This window comes from Podarcis muralis, chromosome 3 (assembly GCF_964188315.1).
Source record: "Podarcis muralis chromosome 3, rPodMur119.hap1.1, whole genome shotgun sequence".
Taxonomy (NCBI): domain Eukaryota; kingdom Metazoa; phylum Chordata; class Lepidosauria; order Squamata; family Lacertidae; genus Podarcis; species Podarcis muralis.
The window spans coordinates 59,227,172-59,243,719 of record NC_135657.1 but is presented as its reverse complement, the minus strand read 5'-3'; the positions used below and the strand labels follow the sequence as shown (position 1 = coordinate 59,243,719).

Below are 16,548 nucleotides of genomic sequence, written 5' to 3'. Positions count from 1 at the left end.
TGTCCCCAGAAGTTGCAGGTAGTTTATCTATTGCGTGTGAATGTGCACAGATTATATAATTTCAAGTATGCCACGTATTTGGGTCTCCGTTCCGTGAGAACTATCTGCACTAGCTTAGATCAGCAACATTTTATACATCCTTATTTATATTTGGTCTTAACTTGAAAAAGCTAAAGCCATCAGTAAATATCAGGACAGGAAGGCTTTGAACTCTTCCCTCCTACATGCAGTCATCGCACAGCTGCTTGCAGGTTACCGTTGACAATTTCCTGTGTAGGGCAAACTGCATGCCACCTCCCCTGCAGAAATAAAAGACCCAACTTGTTCTTAACTGCTGATGGAAACACTGTCATATTTTCCACGAGTCGAGCTTGGAACCATTACTGAACTAACATTCTCACATTTTTCCATATTTTGCAAAAAAAACACTTCAGTAAACAGCTGCAACCAGAAACAACCAAGGGTTCCTGTCACTGTTCTTTCACTGCACAACGTGGGTATTTTTTTTCCATATTGGAAGCCCAGTTCTGATGAATACAAAAATCTGAACAGGACCCAACTGTCCAGGTTTAGCTGTGCAGACACTTTTACGAGCTGCACAATAACCTGTACAGTTTGGAACAGCATACTTCTAGGAAAAGATTGCTTCCTGTAGATTGCTCAGCTGTGTCTTTTTTGGATGAAATTCAATGAAGTTCATGACTTGCAGTCAAGTTATGTTTGCCAGTCAAACTGCTAAAACTGAATGCACACAGAAAAACAAACACACATACACACCAGTGTTTGCCGCCTTATTTATTGCCTCCCTCGAAATACCCCCCCCCTCTCTCTCATTCAGCTATACCATGTGGCCAAGATGGCCACTCAGTGCATTGCATGGCTTTTTGGCAAAAACAAGTGGAACAGTATACCTCATCAGCCCATGTATGCTTGTTCCACTGATGCTTAGTTCAAAACAGCACACCACCATCTGGCGAAAGCTGCTAACATGGATCCGAGTTTGCTTGCCAGCTCGGAACATATTCAGCCTCTGAACTAGATGGCAAAGTACCAATGGATCAAAACGAAGACACGATACAGGACACAGGATTGTCACCGTGCAATGAACTCTGAGACTGCAAATGTTAGCGAGGCAAGCATGCACCTAAAAGTATAAAGTGAGTTAGCTCCCAGTAGAGAGCGTTCGGTAATTATATCATTTGAAATGTGACTTATAGGGTAGCAACAATCATCATATGCTGCTGCTGCTGTTGCTGCTGCTGCTGCACTCGTGATTCAGAGCAGGAGGACAGAAGGGCTCTCACTCTGGAATTTGTCCCAAGAACAGTCACTCCTGTTACTTGACTTAAATCTTGAGGTCCGTAATTCAAAGTATTGTATTGCCAAGACGTTTAGCAGTGGGAACGCTGCGGCAGCAGGGGTTCCACAGAACAATAATAATTCAGTCCCCACCCAGGGAGCTTGCAATCTACATTAGAGAGATATGACTAGGGCAAAGGCCGGGGAATCAACAATGAGGAGTGAGAAAAGGAGTGTCAAATAGCAAGGGAAGGGCAGGTGAGGTGAGGCCATTACAGTTCAGGAAAGGCCTTTGGCATGCTTGGACCAGCTGTTCTCTCCCTGGGCTGCGTTCCAGGGACAGCCGCTGCAGTCAACACTGCATTCTAGAAGAAATTGCTGGTTGAGGCTCCACTTCTAGGTTCAGATGTTGACTCTGTAGCTCTGTTAAAGAGATACTGGGTAAGCTGACAGTGTTGGCTCTCACAACATTGAACAGCAGGCTCAAGGTGCGCACGTTTAGCAAGATACCCTCTTCGGAAGTCTGTCACCCAAGCCTCCTGGTTCAAACAGCAAACTGAGCGATGCTCCCCTGCAAGTGAATCTGCTGGCTGGGGCAGAGTGGGTCTACTCTTACGTTGTAAAGATGAAACCCTTACTCACACCCCTGGCACACTCATATGCAGGTCAGCCTCTGACTGGCTTCAAGGGCATTGCATCTCAAAATCTTGCCAAGAATAAGATTCAAACACTTATGGTTCTTTCAGGAGAGAATGTTAGCTATTTCTGGAGACAGAAGTGCTTCTAGATATTGGGATCAGAAGCTCACTTAGTGATCACACTGTGCCTAGTGATCACAGTGACTTTTCTCAGTAGGTCTTGCCCCAATGAGGCAGTTGTCAGGACTGAAGTTCACTGCTTTCCACCACTTTCTAAGGCTCCTACTCCCTCAGGTCCTTCCCCAGCAACCTGAGACTCCATTGTCTAGTGTCTCTTTGCTCCACCCTCTTCATACCTCTTTGGGTTCTGGGAGACCAGGGAGGAGGAGAGCTAGTCATTGCAGGAGGTGGAGACTCCCTGGATTCTTCAGCAGCCTGCCTCTACTCTGCTTCTGCCTCAGAGTCTGAATTGCTCTCTGCCACAGCCTCTTCCTGTTCACTATACCATTACCTCTTCAGCTTCTGACATCTCCTCCTACCAGTCGGTACCCTCTTCTCCCTCCCACTCATCGCCGTCCCACTACCAACCCCCCAGCTCTGAGCTTTCTTCCCTTGGGGGTTTGCTTGGGGGTCCCCAGCTGATGCCTCCCACCACTCCTCTGCATCCAGCCAGTCCATGACAATCATTCAACATAAACCAAAGGAGCCAGGACCCTTCTGATACATCAGTGGTGGCCAAACTTGGCCCTCCAGCTATTTTTGGACTACAACTCCCATCATCCCTAGCTAACAGGGCCAGTCGTCAGGGATGATGGGAATTGTAGTCCCAAAACAGCTGGGGGGCCAAGTTTGGCCACCACTGTGATACATATTATTTAATACTTATTATTAAAGACTGAAAATAAAGCTGTGACGGGAACCATCACAACCAATCAAAACAAACAAGCCAGAACGAACACACACACACACACACACACTTTCCACACATATTGTTTAATTGCAATTTAAGCCTGTCAAGAAAACTGGAAGTGCACTGCTTGAAGCTGGAGAGACAACTGGAAAAATTATCCTGCAGCAGTAGGCAAAGATATAATGAAAGGAGGTGGGAGTGGACCGCCCAAAACACAGCTTGAATAAACAAATACCATTCAGGAGTGTTTTAAGTCTAGTTCAGAAGAGAGACATATTTCTCTTCAGGTTTTCCATGGGTTGACGTTTGTTCCAATTCAGCAGTAAAAGGTGGGTTTCCTCAAGGAAAACAGCAGGTCAAAAGAAAACACCTCTCAACTGCATGATGAGAGATCAATACAAAATATTAGAACTCACAGGACAAATGAAACCGTGAATGGGCCCTAAATGGGAGAGTGGGGATCTTAAGCTCATTTACATGGAAATAAGTTCCGCTGAGATCAACAGGACATGCTTCCAAACTAATGTGGTTACAAACAGGGTGTCAGGCAATTTATACACACAGCAGAATTTTGGATTGCTCTATTTACTATTGTACGAGGAAAGAGGACTGTGTAAACATAGTACTCTTAATGGTTTAGTGTCAAGACAGAATTTCTCCTTCAGACTATCCTTGTCTGTCTGCATTTTACTTTCAAAACCAAAAGTCACAGTGCCAAAAGGATTTCAAGGACTGTCTCCAAATACACAGAATATTAATGCCCTGCAAGCACTCAGAATGCTTCCTCACATTGAAAGCTGAAATATATGCAACAGAAACACAGATGACTTATTATTTCCCCCTAAAATTTGTTTAAACATTTTTTTATCACGGTCCCATCCTAAGAAACCCTGGGAAAATAAACCATTTGCAGCACAAGTCCCCAGCACTTCAAAGTTGAATGAAGAAAGGCTGGCATGGTCAGATGTCTAAGCAGCAAACAGTAGTGCTCATAGGTTTGGGGAAAGGTATGGTTACAGACATATTTGGAATGTATATCCCAGGTCTGGGAAACCTATGGCCATCCAGATGTAGCTGGGTTGGGTTAGTGGGAGTTGCAGCTACACAGCATCTGTAGGGCCACAGCTTCTCCACCCTCTTGCTCTCCATTCTGGAAAGCAGCAAATACTATAGACAGAAGACAAGCAGGATTTCCTAGTCTATGAATCACGGGAGGATCGCCAGAAAGATGCTTGTAAGCATTAGGCAAGGCTAGTCAACCAAAGCAGAAATGTATCTGCAGAGTGAGCTCCAGAACGTTCTGGATCACAGGCTGTTCTGACCTACTGAGTTATGCAAAGCAGAATGATCAGACACCAAAAACTACAGTGGTACCTCGGGTTAAGTATTTAATGTGCTCCGGAGGTCCGTTCTTAACCTGAAACTGTTCTTAACCTGAAGCACCACTTTAGCTAATGGGGCCTCCTGCTGCTGCCGCGCCACCACTGCACAATTTCTGTTCTCATCCTGAAGCAAAGTTCTTAACCCGAGGTATTATTTCTGGGTTAGCGGAGTCTGTAACTTGAAGCGTATGTAACCCGAGGTACCACTGTAATACCAAGGCCTACATACTACCTTCATGGTGTCTGTGTGTCTATGGCTTCTTTGCACTGCAAGGAACATTGTTAAGGATTCTACCCACATGCCTGCATAGTCAACAGCTTCATCCCAAACAGATGTTAGACACTTGTCTGCAGAGACACCACATTCAAAATGCAGGTCTCAGGAGAATCAAGTGACATTTCCCCCTCCCTTTCCCCATAAACTGTGTATGAGTCAACGTTCTCTAATACAAACCAATCCCTATATATACAAAAAATAGCACAGCAGGGACAAGGGTTCTCCTCCAATCTGAAGTAGCATTAAAACTTTACCTCCGACAAATATATGAAACGGCTCTTAGCTTTCTTGCTGGAAACGAAAACTAGAATCTGTTTTCGGTTGGGGGGTGGGGAGGACAATCACTACCACTATCTCACTTATAGAAGATCTTTTGCTCACAGGTTCAAGGCAGCAGGAGGTTTGCCTGCACTCTCTGAACCTCCTAAAGGAAATGAGCTTCTCTTCTTCACGTGCAGCACTGAAATTAGGCCAAGGCCTTTGAAGACACTCATTTCCCCCTCCCCGCCTGCCCACTGAAAAAATTGTTACATAGATCTATAAACTACCCTGCAAATTGCTCTATAGATCTATAAACTACCCCACAAACATTAAACATTTGCTTTCCATAGCAGCAGCACCGGCATAACCTAAATTAAGACCAGCAATAATGTGCACCTAAAAATCCAACCACATGCATGTCTCTTATATTGGGAATAGATAGATAGATGATAGATAGATAGATAGATAGATGATAGATAGATAGATAGATGATAGATAGATAGATAGATAGATGATAGATAGACAGACGATAGATAGATAGATGATAGATGATAGATAGATAGATGATAGATAGATAGATAGATAGATAGATAGATAGATAGATAGATGATAAATAGACAGACACACTCATTATCACTGATAGTCTTTTAAAGATACAAAAGCTCTATCTACATGAGCCTCAATTCACAGAAGGACCATAAACTCCAACGCTAATGAAAGCTAAAAGCCCTATTTTAAAACACCACTTAAAAGGAACTGATGAAACTCTTTAACAGGCTGCATCATAGGAAAGGGCATGTTTTCCCTACGGACTGCTTGTCCCAATGCTGAGAGGTAGCCATTCATTCTGATGGCTTCCTATTTAAGTCCCTGCTGACCCCTCTCTCTGCGCTGCTTCAGTAAGTTAGAATTGGCTGGGACTGGACTACATTCCTCAACAGACAAACGAAAAGCGCCCCATGCTGTTGTTTACATTTTTAAATGGCAAGTGCTCACTCAGTGATATTGTGTGCATATGGCATGTGCATTCTCTTAGAACACGGAGCACTCTCTGAAGTTCTGGGAGAAGAGGAGAGATGCTGCCTCTTGTTATCTTTTTCAGACAATCGCTACAGAAGCACAGGACAGGATGTTATGCCTAGATAGGATGTTATCTTGCTTCCTCCCCAGGCACTCCATTCTTTCCCCTCAGCATGCTTGGTCCTGCCTCTTCCCCACTTGATGCCTAACAAAAACTATTTGGCCAGACTCCAAGATTTGCCGGGGGGGGGGGGGGAGAGCAGGCTGACGTATAATATTAGACCATCTTAAGCAGTGAGAGTAAGAGAGGGAGAGAAAGTGCAAGCTTTGGGGCTTTACAAAGAACTTTGGCAAACATATGTTTCTACTTAGGAGAAGAAAAACTTTCCATTGTGGTTGCTTTAGCCTGTGGTCTACAGGTTTTATTCTCTAAGGTCTTGTAAGGTAACACACCCCACAAACTTTGGAAGCAATATTTTGATGTTTTTACTGGTTATCCACCAGAAGCGAACAGCACACTGGAGATAACTTTGGTCCCTTTCTGCACAGAAGTGAGTGGAGTGAGACGCAAATGTGCGCAGAGCAGATGCTGCATTTGTGCTGGAGAAATCCAGACACACACACAACATTCAGAGGGAAATAAAATATTTTCTTAAAGGCGTTAATGTTATTCTACATAATACAGTTCAAATAATTTTAAAGTAGTTTTTATATGTAGCTAACTTTTAAAAAATCATTTCTAGCAGCTGTAATTCTAATTCAAATGTTACACTGGCTACATTTTCTAAATGACCTTTGCTGGGAACTGGATGGAAGGAGTACATTCCTGTTGATTCGCTCAGCAGCATTTGATACCTTTGACCACAATATGCTTCTGGACTGACTGGTATGGGATTGCAGGAATTGCTCTGTGATAGCTCCAGTCCTTCCTTGAGGGATGGTTCCAGGAAGTGATACTGGGAACTCCTGCTCAGTGCCTTAGCCATTGGCTGATGGTGACCTGCAAGGTTAATCATCCCTCACCTTATTTAGCAGAGACTGTCCAAAGGTTTGGGCATGAGTCAGCAAACTAAGGTCCACAGGCCAGATCAGGCCCAATTGCCTTCTGGATCCGGCCTGCGGATGGTCTCGGAATCGCCGTGTGGATTGCCAGCGTGTGTATTCTTTCCCTCTCCCTCCTACGGCGCCAGCGCCACCTCCTCCCTCCCTCCCTCCTTCTGGCTTCTCCCCGCCCTGACTAGAGGAGGAAGGGGGCTGGGCTTTGTTGGTGCCAGCAGCAGCAGCAGCGCTCGAGCGGCCGCCATTTTAAGCAGCCCCTCTCCAGAGCCCTTTCGCACGCCACTCATCATCCAGCCCACGTTGCTATTCAGAGCAGGAGATGCGGTGCTTGGACTGCTTTCCAGACACTCCCCTTTTAAGGGAACCCTATCAATATATTCTAATAAATCCATGCATAATAGGTCATGTTGATCAACCTGTACACTTAAGTATAAAAGAAGTTAAGTAGGCAGTTGCTGTTACAACAACTTTCAGGGACCCTGCCTGCTCCCCAATAGCCAAACCATTCTGAGCATCATTCTCAACCTCATTCTCCTGGTGCCATGATATTCTACAAAGGTGTAACCTTTTGATTCGTCCCAATGATATGAAGAAGAAGAAGAGTTTGGATTTGATATCCCACCTTTCACTCCCCTTCAGGAGTCTCAAAGCGGCTAACAATCTCCTTTCCCTTCCTCCCCCACAACAAACACTCTGTGAGGTGAGTGTGGCTGAGAGACTTCAAAGAAGTGTGACTGGCCCAAGGTCACCCAGCAGCTGCATGTGGAGGAGCGGAGACGCGAACCTGGTTCCCCAGATTATGTGACTACCGCTCTTAACCACTATACCACACTGGCTCTCACCATAGGCTTCTATTGCTGCCCCCTGATCCCAGCTCCAGCGTAAGGCCAGGATACTGCATTAACAGCATTCAGAAGTGATGTGTTCTAGAGACAATAAATTGTCTTAGTGTGACATGTACAAACAAAAACTGCAATAAGTGTATACACATTTTCAATCTTGCAGATAAATGAGTGTACCAAAGAAATGCATAACTGAAACGTTGACACATAAAAGCAATGCCCTCTCATCATAGCTATGTTAGCATGCTGGAAATAACATACGGCAACTGTTAGTTTCTTACCTCTCTGCTGATGTCAGAGATGAAAGTGAATAATGGTCCGATGACTACTTGGTTCATTAATCCAGTTTAGAAATGGCTCTCCAGAATATTCTGCACCTATTTAAAACAACAATAACAAAAAAGGTTCAGAGGAGGTTGAGCAATATCATCCATTTTTTATCACAGTCTAATGTACACAATACTGTTGAGGACTGTACAGAGTTTGCTTTAGAGTTCCTGAGTAAATTGTTTTTAAGTTGATAAATAGAAACCACCACTTCTTAAGCAAATTCCACTTCTTAGCTTACTTTCTGTACTCATGTACGCTTATCTGAATACAAAATATACACAAATCAGGTCTGTTTAAAGGAGCACATGTGTAGACACAGATACTTCTCCCTTTATGAGGCAGGAGTAGGGGGGAAATTCCTTTTTTGGTTTTTATTTTAAATAGGGTGGGGAGAGCAATTTATATGTGTGTGCAGGTGAAAGCTGGCAGGCTCTTTTGGCTACACAAGGCAATAAGTGTCCCTAAGTTAACAATACATATGCAAAACAGGCTTCAGGAAAGGTACCAAAATGTGGTGTTAGCATCAGTAAAGGATGCAATCTCAGTCACCAGCCATGGTACCATGAGCCGCCACAAGACTGTGGCCTTTCCAAAGCAGTAACTGCACAACCAGCTATTATCAGTTGTCCAAGGGCACTGGCTGTTTTAGAGTTATTTATAGAATGTTTTGGCAAAGGGTTTTCTCCCCCCCCCCCTTCTTTCCTTCCATTTAAAAAAGTGCAATTGCTGAAGGAAAAATACCCCTCACACACCCCTCAGAGATAAAGAGAGATGGCTACACATAAAACTAAATAAATAATTAAGTGACACATATCAAATAAACTTGTTCATTCCCCCTGCCCCCCACAAAGCATATAATTTTAACAATGTGCATGTGCAGATTTCAAATTGTGATATAAACATTTTCCCTAGGCTTGGGCTCTTACACTGCTCTAACTATGGTTTTAATAACAATTTCTTTTAAAAAAATAAATAAAAATTAGCTGTTGCCAACTGGAAAATGTGCTTTCAAAAATCTGGGATCCCTCATTTTGTATGCGTATCTCACAGTCATTTGTTCTTAAAATGGCTCCTTTTGCACTGCATTAATTGCCTTCCAAGAAGTTGTGGCAGCATCTTGCAAATTTACATTCCTGGTGCTTTAAGCTCACAAAAAAACTCCAAATGCATTTTCAGGGCAGTTATTCCAAATTGTTTTGCAACAAATGGCACCTTCATGTTTTATGGATGTTCCAGATATGCATTGAGGTTTTAATATCTATGAAATACTTATAACCTTCTTTTCGGCTCATATTTCTCATGCATGTTGTATTCAGTAAGTAGGTAACAATCAACAAAACAACACCAGATGAGCAAACTTGAACCCAGGGTATGCTGCCCAGGAGCCTAAAAGCTGATTGCAACTTACATACAGTACTTCCAATTAGTGTGCTTTTAAATTTCAGATGGAATTATTTTCTCTTTAGGAACAACACTTCCAAGAAATTTAGTGTCTTGGGTTAAAAATTTCATGTCAGCCCTCACAAAACTAATTGGCCACATCTCAGCTCACTATCTGTCCTAGGAAATAGATTATGGGGAAGGGATGAAAGAGGGTAGAAAATATAACATCTATTGCTGTTTCTAAATTAAGGCAATTTAATCTCCTCCCCCCATGCTTTCCATTAAATCTGAGAAAAAGAAATTTTTTTAGGTATATCGCTAAGGCAGAATCCTCAAAGGTAGGCAGGAACAAGCTATATTGAATTCTGCTGTGCAGATGCAATGGAACAGAAAGAACCCTGTATTATACACACAGACTTAAGAAACCCACATTATATTTTAAGGAAACAAAGCTTCTAGACCTCAAAAAGCTTGCTTATGTGATACATCCTCTAATAGTCCCTTCAAGCATCTCATTGTATGATTTGTTTACACATTCAGAGGTACAATCTGAAAGCAGGTTCAGGAAGGAAAACGGACCCCAACGGACTGTTGATACATTTCTGGTACAATGACAGCGAAATAATGGAACGGTCAGATAGGTTTCAGAATTTACAGTGAGTTTCTTGAAAATGGCCAGAGATATTGAACAAAAGTGTGTTACAAACTTCGGGGTTCCTAGTACAAATATATAACTTTTGGGGTTCCTAGTACAAATATATAATTGTTGCTAAATCAGGATAATAATTTCAGGCGCCGAAGTAAGGAAACAGAAGGTAATTTGGAAATATGCCAGCTGTTCCTTTAGAACAGAGGTAGGACAGGAATCTGTATCCCTCCACATGTTGCTGGACTACAACTCCCATCATCCCAACTACTGGCTATGGTGCTAGGGCTGCTGGGAGGGTAGGTGTTATGTACTGAAGTTCTCACCCTGGGCCAGCAGGGGGGTACTGTAGATATCTGTAGGTCCACATATGCAAATAAAGGATCGAAAGTGACGTTCAGTGATTGGATAGTTACAGAAAATGGTTACTGTTGCGTTCTAGTGGAGCTCTATATAAGCAGGCTGGCTGAACCCTTCAGTTCAGTTCTGTTCTGGCCTGTGAATAAGCAAGAGCTGTTTGAAGAATCGCTGTGTCGTCTGATATGTTCACCCACAACTTAAGAGTAACAACATTAAGAGACCACAGGTTTGGCTGAAGCTCCAATTTTCAAAAGGTCTGGATCATGTTTCCAGGGGCGAGAGGGAATTTTCTATTCTCTGCCTCGGGTTTGCCAAAGCAGGGTACGGCTGTGCAAACTCTGAGCTTGAGTTTTTTTAAATAAATAAATGGAACACTCTAACCCTTGCAGAATGAAAATTATGTGAGATGTGCAGGTGCTATTCGAAGCAGTTGTTTTGCGAGATACGAGCCTACTCCTGCCTTTCAGTGTTTTTAGCCAATTCATAGCTATTGAAAAAATTAAATGTACATCAGGGAAGACCAACCAAGAGGTTGGCAATAGAGAAGGAGCTTGTTGATTTTGAAGCTGTTTGGGGGGGTCTTCCTGGATACATGTACATTTTTTTTTCCTGGAATCAATGAAGAAGAGGCTACATGTGCAATTTTAAAGGGACATCTTGCTTCATTCTGAAGCTGTTTTTTTCTTCTCATTGTCCCTGGTAGAGAAGTGAGGATTATTATTATTTTTGTCAATTTGAAATCATTGTAGCTGTGATTGAACAGTGATGTGTCCTTCCAACAGCAAAACCTGGCAGAACACTCATGTGCTTTCTATAACTCGGGTTTCGTTTTATGCAAAAATGGTACTGTTGTTTTCTTAGTATGTAAACATTTTTTTAAAATTACCCTGTTAATGTGAATGTAAATAAACTCCATACTTAGTTGATCCATATTGCTGGGGATGGACCATTATGGTTCAGAGAGTGTGGCCTACATAAACCCCTGCATGAACTGATGGAAGACCTACACTGACGTAGCAGGTTTACAACTCATGAAACTTGAGGTCACTGCCTGATTTAGGGTTGGCACTGAAGAAGAACAGAGCTCTTGTGAGAGGCAGAAATTAAACTAGTGAAGCCTTTTCTGACACAGAAATGTGATTCTGGAGAAAGTTTCACCTGGTCACCTTGAGCTTAGGGTGAGCGTGTGGGCTCTTGGAGAGATCACAGCTGCTGTGCTCCTTCTTCCTGCTGCACTGCTGTGAGCTAAGTCATGACTGGGCTTGCCATGTCATTCAAATCTAGGCTCACGGTTTGCCCCACCCCAGACAAAACCATGAGCTGCGACCAAGTTTTGTTCTTCGGTTTACGTTTTGTGGTTTGGCTGGAGCGAAACAAACCACAAGCCCCAGTTTGTACAGCAGGCTAAGCCAAACCATGGCTTAGCTCACAGCAGCACAGTCATAGGAGGAGCGGGGAAGAACTGCAACGATTGTGATCTCTTCTCCAGGAAGCCTTGCATTAAGGCTGAGCTGCAGTTTGGCTTAGTGTTAACATACTGTTATGGGCTACCCCAATCTCTGCTGAGCAGTGCAAGATTCCAGGCCTCTTGGTACTTAACCAGGGTTTGTGTTTCCTTTGGATAAATGAGGCACAGCAGAGACTGTAGTGTCTTAAGCGATATGGTTTTATTTACACATATATGCACCCGAGCCTTGATGGAGGGAGTATGGAGCATTACACACCAAGACTGTCTCTTGTCGTTTCTCCCATAGCTTCAGCAAGCTTGAGTCCAGAGTAGAAGCCAACCATGCCCCCCTGGTCTCTGGGTACAACCTCTCCCAGCCAGTCCGCATGGAGTCCTGTCCTCCCTCCCTTTCTTCTTGCTCTTTTCAAAAACCTCCTGCAAAAGGACACTTTCTTCCTGTGGTGACATCATGCCCACTGTAACCCTGGCAACCTCCCCTTCCCAATTTTCCTGTCTCTGTCCATTACTCAGAGCCAGGGGAATGACAGTATTTGCATTTTCAATTGCTCTCAACGGCCCAGTTATCTGATCTGTTTCTTAATGGCACCTCTATTAGCTGATCTCCTGAAAAGGAATACAGGTATAGCCTTTATTTTTTTTCTTAAACTGTGCCTGGCATCTTCCCATAAAATATTAGCTAAATTATAACATTGACTAAATTAAGAATATAGGGGGATCTGCCCCTCCAAACCCATAACAATACAAACTGCATCACTGTGTACGATCCCAAATTTATTTTGGGGCCCTCCACCACCTCTGCAAAAGAGGATACAAAGCTGCATATGCAATGTTGTGTGAGTCTGTGCACACTTCTGTCTCCCCATATAGTGTCCTGGAGCAGAAAATCCTGTTGTTGGCACCCCTGCCTCCAGTTTCTTTGCCCCCACTCCCAGTGTTGATGAGATGGAAGTTAGGTGGACAGTCTGTCAGAAGACCTCTCATGTTTATGCACACCGGCTGCCCGTACTGTACATGCATTTACATTTGCAGTAGTTCTGCTGTTTCCACATGAATACCTGCCACAAGCCACGGGAAAGACTTAGTGGGCCCATTGCTCTGTTTTCATCAAAAGAGTTAAATGCATAAAAGTATGTAGACAAGACATCAGATTGAAAAGGGATTCCCACCATCATGCAGAATGCAGATGTGGTTTTGAAGGAATACAGTGTCGAAATGTAAAGGATAAAAGAGGTCTGGAACCCATTTGCAACTGGAGGATTCTGAGTATTATTCCCCCTCTCTCCCTTCAGTGTTTGCTATCTGCAGCAAGAACAAACCGACAAATGCGTTACTAATCAGTAATGTAAACAGTGGTCTCTACAAGCATTTGGGCATATAAGAAAACATATGTTTTGGCTTCAGACCCCTTGCATTTTATCACTTCATTATGTAATTTTCTAGGAGCATTTATTTTGTGATGGAGGCAAAGAAACAACAGCACCAGCACATAACTGGATCCCCAAGACTATTCTTGGCTAGACCTAGTGCATGCTTGTGCCACCTCAGGATGTTGTGGTGCAGACAAAGGGTGGCATTACTAAAAATAAAACAATAAAGGACTGGTAAGAACACGGTGGGTCTAAGGTAAAGGTAAAGGTACCCCTGCCCGTACGGGCCAGTCTTGACAGACTCTAGGGTTGTGCGCCCATCTCACTCAAGAGGCCGGGGGCCAGCGCTGTCCGGAGACACTTCCGGGTCACGTGGCCAGCGTGACGAAGCTGCATCTGGCGAGCCAGCACAGCACACGGAACGCCGTTTACCTTCCCGCTAGTAAGCGGTCCCTATTTATCTACTTGCACCCGGGAGTGCTTTCGAACTGCTAGGTTGGCAGGCGCTGGGACCGAGCAACGGGAGCGCACACCGCTGCGGGGATTCGAACCGCCGACCTTTCGATCGGCAAGCCCTAGGCGCTGAGGCTTTTACCCACAGCGCCACCTGCGTCCCGGGTCTAAGGTACCGAGTTCTAATTGGGTCCATTGTGATGAATATTCATATAATATTCATTTTTTTATTCATATGTCTGGGAGGCTTTGGAATTAAGGTAAAGTACTAGTGCAAAGAGAAAATGCCATAAAAAAATGACAGTGGGAGTTATGAAGACAGTCTCCTGTCTCGTTGTGTCACTAAATAATAATCTCCTATACAATTTCATTTTCTTTCTTATGTTAAATTTGAGGGATTGTCAAATACACCTCATTGTTTTGCTTTGTTTTAAATAAATGAGGCCTATTTTATCCCAGTCTCAGATAAGGCAAATGTTGTTTTTTTAATTAAAAAAGGTTAATTTTTGCTTTCTTTTGAGTCTCTTTGCTCCTTTTTCTGTAAACCTGGTGTTAAAAATGTACAGCATATATTTTCTTTTTCTTTTATGTTTTTCTTGTTTGGAATAATAAATAAAATTATTTTTAAAAATTAAAAAAAAATTATATAAAACTACCTCAAGGCATTGAAATGTGGCAAGCAATAAATTCTAAGTTCCATTATGTGAAAATTTAAAAAGTACTCCAAAACCTCCAATTACAATATAATCTTCGAATAGTTTTACAAGGTGGAACAAGTTGTGGGTGTGAACCACAGAAAGCATGTATAAACATAAACCCAAACGATTGGGGTCTCATTGATTTTAGTGGCAGTTAAGTGTACTACATATCCTTTGGGTTACCCTCCTGTGGGAAGCCAGGGCCTGAGGGAATAGCCCTGAACACAGAGGGTACCATGGTGACAGAGAAGCAAAATATTCCATGGCTCGAGAGAGGGGAGTCTCATGGGGATTTGTGGGAGAGAAAAGAAGGTGCAGGTTAGCATTAGTGGAGGCAGGCCAAGGTGGAATCCCACAAAGATGCCCTCAGTCTCTTTCTGCCTCAGTTCAAGCTCTTGGGCCTCACCTGTGAGGGTACCCACCCCTGCTGTGTCATTACCTAGATGAGTAGATATCTGAGCATTCTCGTCAATCAATTGCGTTTAAGAAATGTGTTTCAGTCCTGCAAACTAAGGGTCAGAATATAACCAGGGCATCGTAAAAATCACATGCTGGGAACACTCAAAAGTGGTGTCACAGTGCATAATGTGTCAGCTTTTGTTTTATACAATGGGAAGTTATTTCTCTCCCTAACACCCCTCCTTAAAAACAACAACACCACCACTTCAGATGGACCAAAATGAAGCAGCCAGATTACTGACTGGGGCTCACTTTTAGAACTCAAACAGCCACTGTTTTAAAGCAGCTGAATTGTCAAGACAGTTTGTTCCCAGGCTCATCTCAAGACACTCACATTAGTGTTTAAAGCCCTAAAAAACATAGGTCCCAAATACCTGGAAGACTGCTTGCTTCCCTACAAGACTTCTCAGATGTCAAGATCAGATGTTTGGTGTGGTTGGGTGGGTGGCCTGGGAATTCTTCAAGGTTGTGGAATTCACTACCCACAAGGTGCGTCTGACATTGTCATTTTATAGTTTCCACTATATCATGACACTTGAGAAATATGTTTCACTCTATTTCTGTGAATAATTTGCTTTAACTGTTTTCCATATTGAATGTTTGATTGTTGCAACCCACTCTGGGATCTGATGATGAAGGGTGAGAAATACATTAAAATAATAATAACAATAACATAATGGGAAGTTTATCACTTTACCAACCATGGAAATACTAATTAGGAGGGCCACAGAGATGCTTCGGGGGGGGGGGAGGAGGCACCACCATGCCATTGTTCTCTTCCTCTCTCATAACATATAGTAATTATTGATCTGTGCAACGAGCTCACTGCGTACATTGCCCCGCCCTCACCAATGGCAGCCACTGATGTGGAAAGGGAAAATGTGTAACACTGATATCATGTCACAACTAAGTATTCTTATATTTTAACAGAGAGAGAGAGAGAACTCAACACAAGGATACCATTTACAATGGTATCCCTGTGTCAACTGTAACATGCGATTCTAGAGATATACCTCTTTTGTGTGCTGGTTCCTTCAGCTATTTGCAGATAGCAGGGATGTGACCCAGGAATGCCAGCAGTAAAGAAAGAACTACAGTGGTACCTCAGGTTACATACGCTTCAGGTTACATACATTTCAGGTTACACACTCCGCTAACCCAGAAATTGTGCTTCAGGTTAAGAACTTTGCTTCAGGATAAGAACAGAAATCGGGCTCTGGCGGCGCGGCAGCAGCAGAAGGCCCCATTAGCTAAAGTGGTGCTTCAGGTTAAGAACAGTTTCAGGTTAAGAATGGACCTCCGGAACTAATTAAGTACTTAACCCGAGGTACCACTGTATGCCTACTCAGGAGAAACTGGTCATTGTAGAAGACCAGGTGATTCCTGTTAAACCATGTTTACAAAACTGATTGGCATGGTATATTACATGACTGGACACTGTCTATTTCACAAGTAGAGAACCTCAGGGCCTGGAGGCTGGATGTGGTCCTTCAGACCTCACCACCTGGCCCTTGGACCACTCCCCTGGCCATGCCTCCTTTTCAGGACACATTCTTGCTTCCTATGCCACACCCACCAATACTCCTCAAGTGCTTTTGTCTAGCTAGAATGTGTTCTTGAACTTTGAAATGCCTCTTGGTTGCCTGGATGGAGAAAGGTGTATGTTTAGAAACCATGATTTTTGCTGAAGCACAGA

At 43.3% G+C, this 16,548-nt stretch overlaps 1 protein-coding gene across 4 annotated transcripts in view; it reads right to left on the bottom strand.

Moving 5' to 3' along the window:
• HIVEP2 (HIVEP zinc finger 2) overlaps positions 1 to 16,548 on the bottom strand; it is a 135,925-nt gene that overhangs the window by 32,742 nt on the left and 86,635 nt on the right. For all 4 annotated transcript variants that reach the window (XM_028723569.2, XM_028723570.2, XM_077925933.1 and 1 more), the window contains one exon: positions 7,970 to 8,065. The gene's annotated coding sequence lies outside the window, so the exon portion shown is untranslated. The remainder of the gene's footprint in view (positions 1 to 7,969; positions 8,066 to 16,548) is intronic.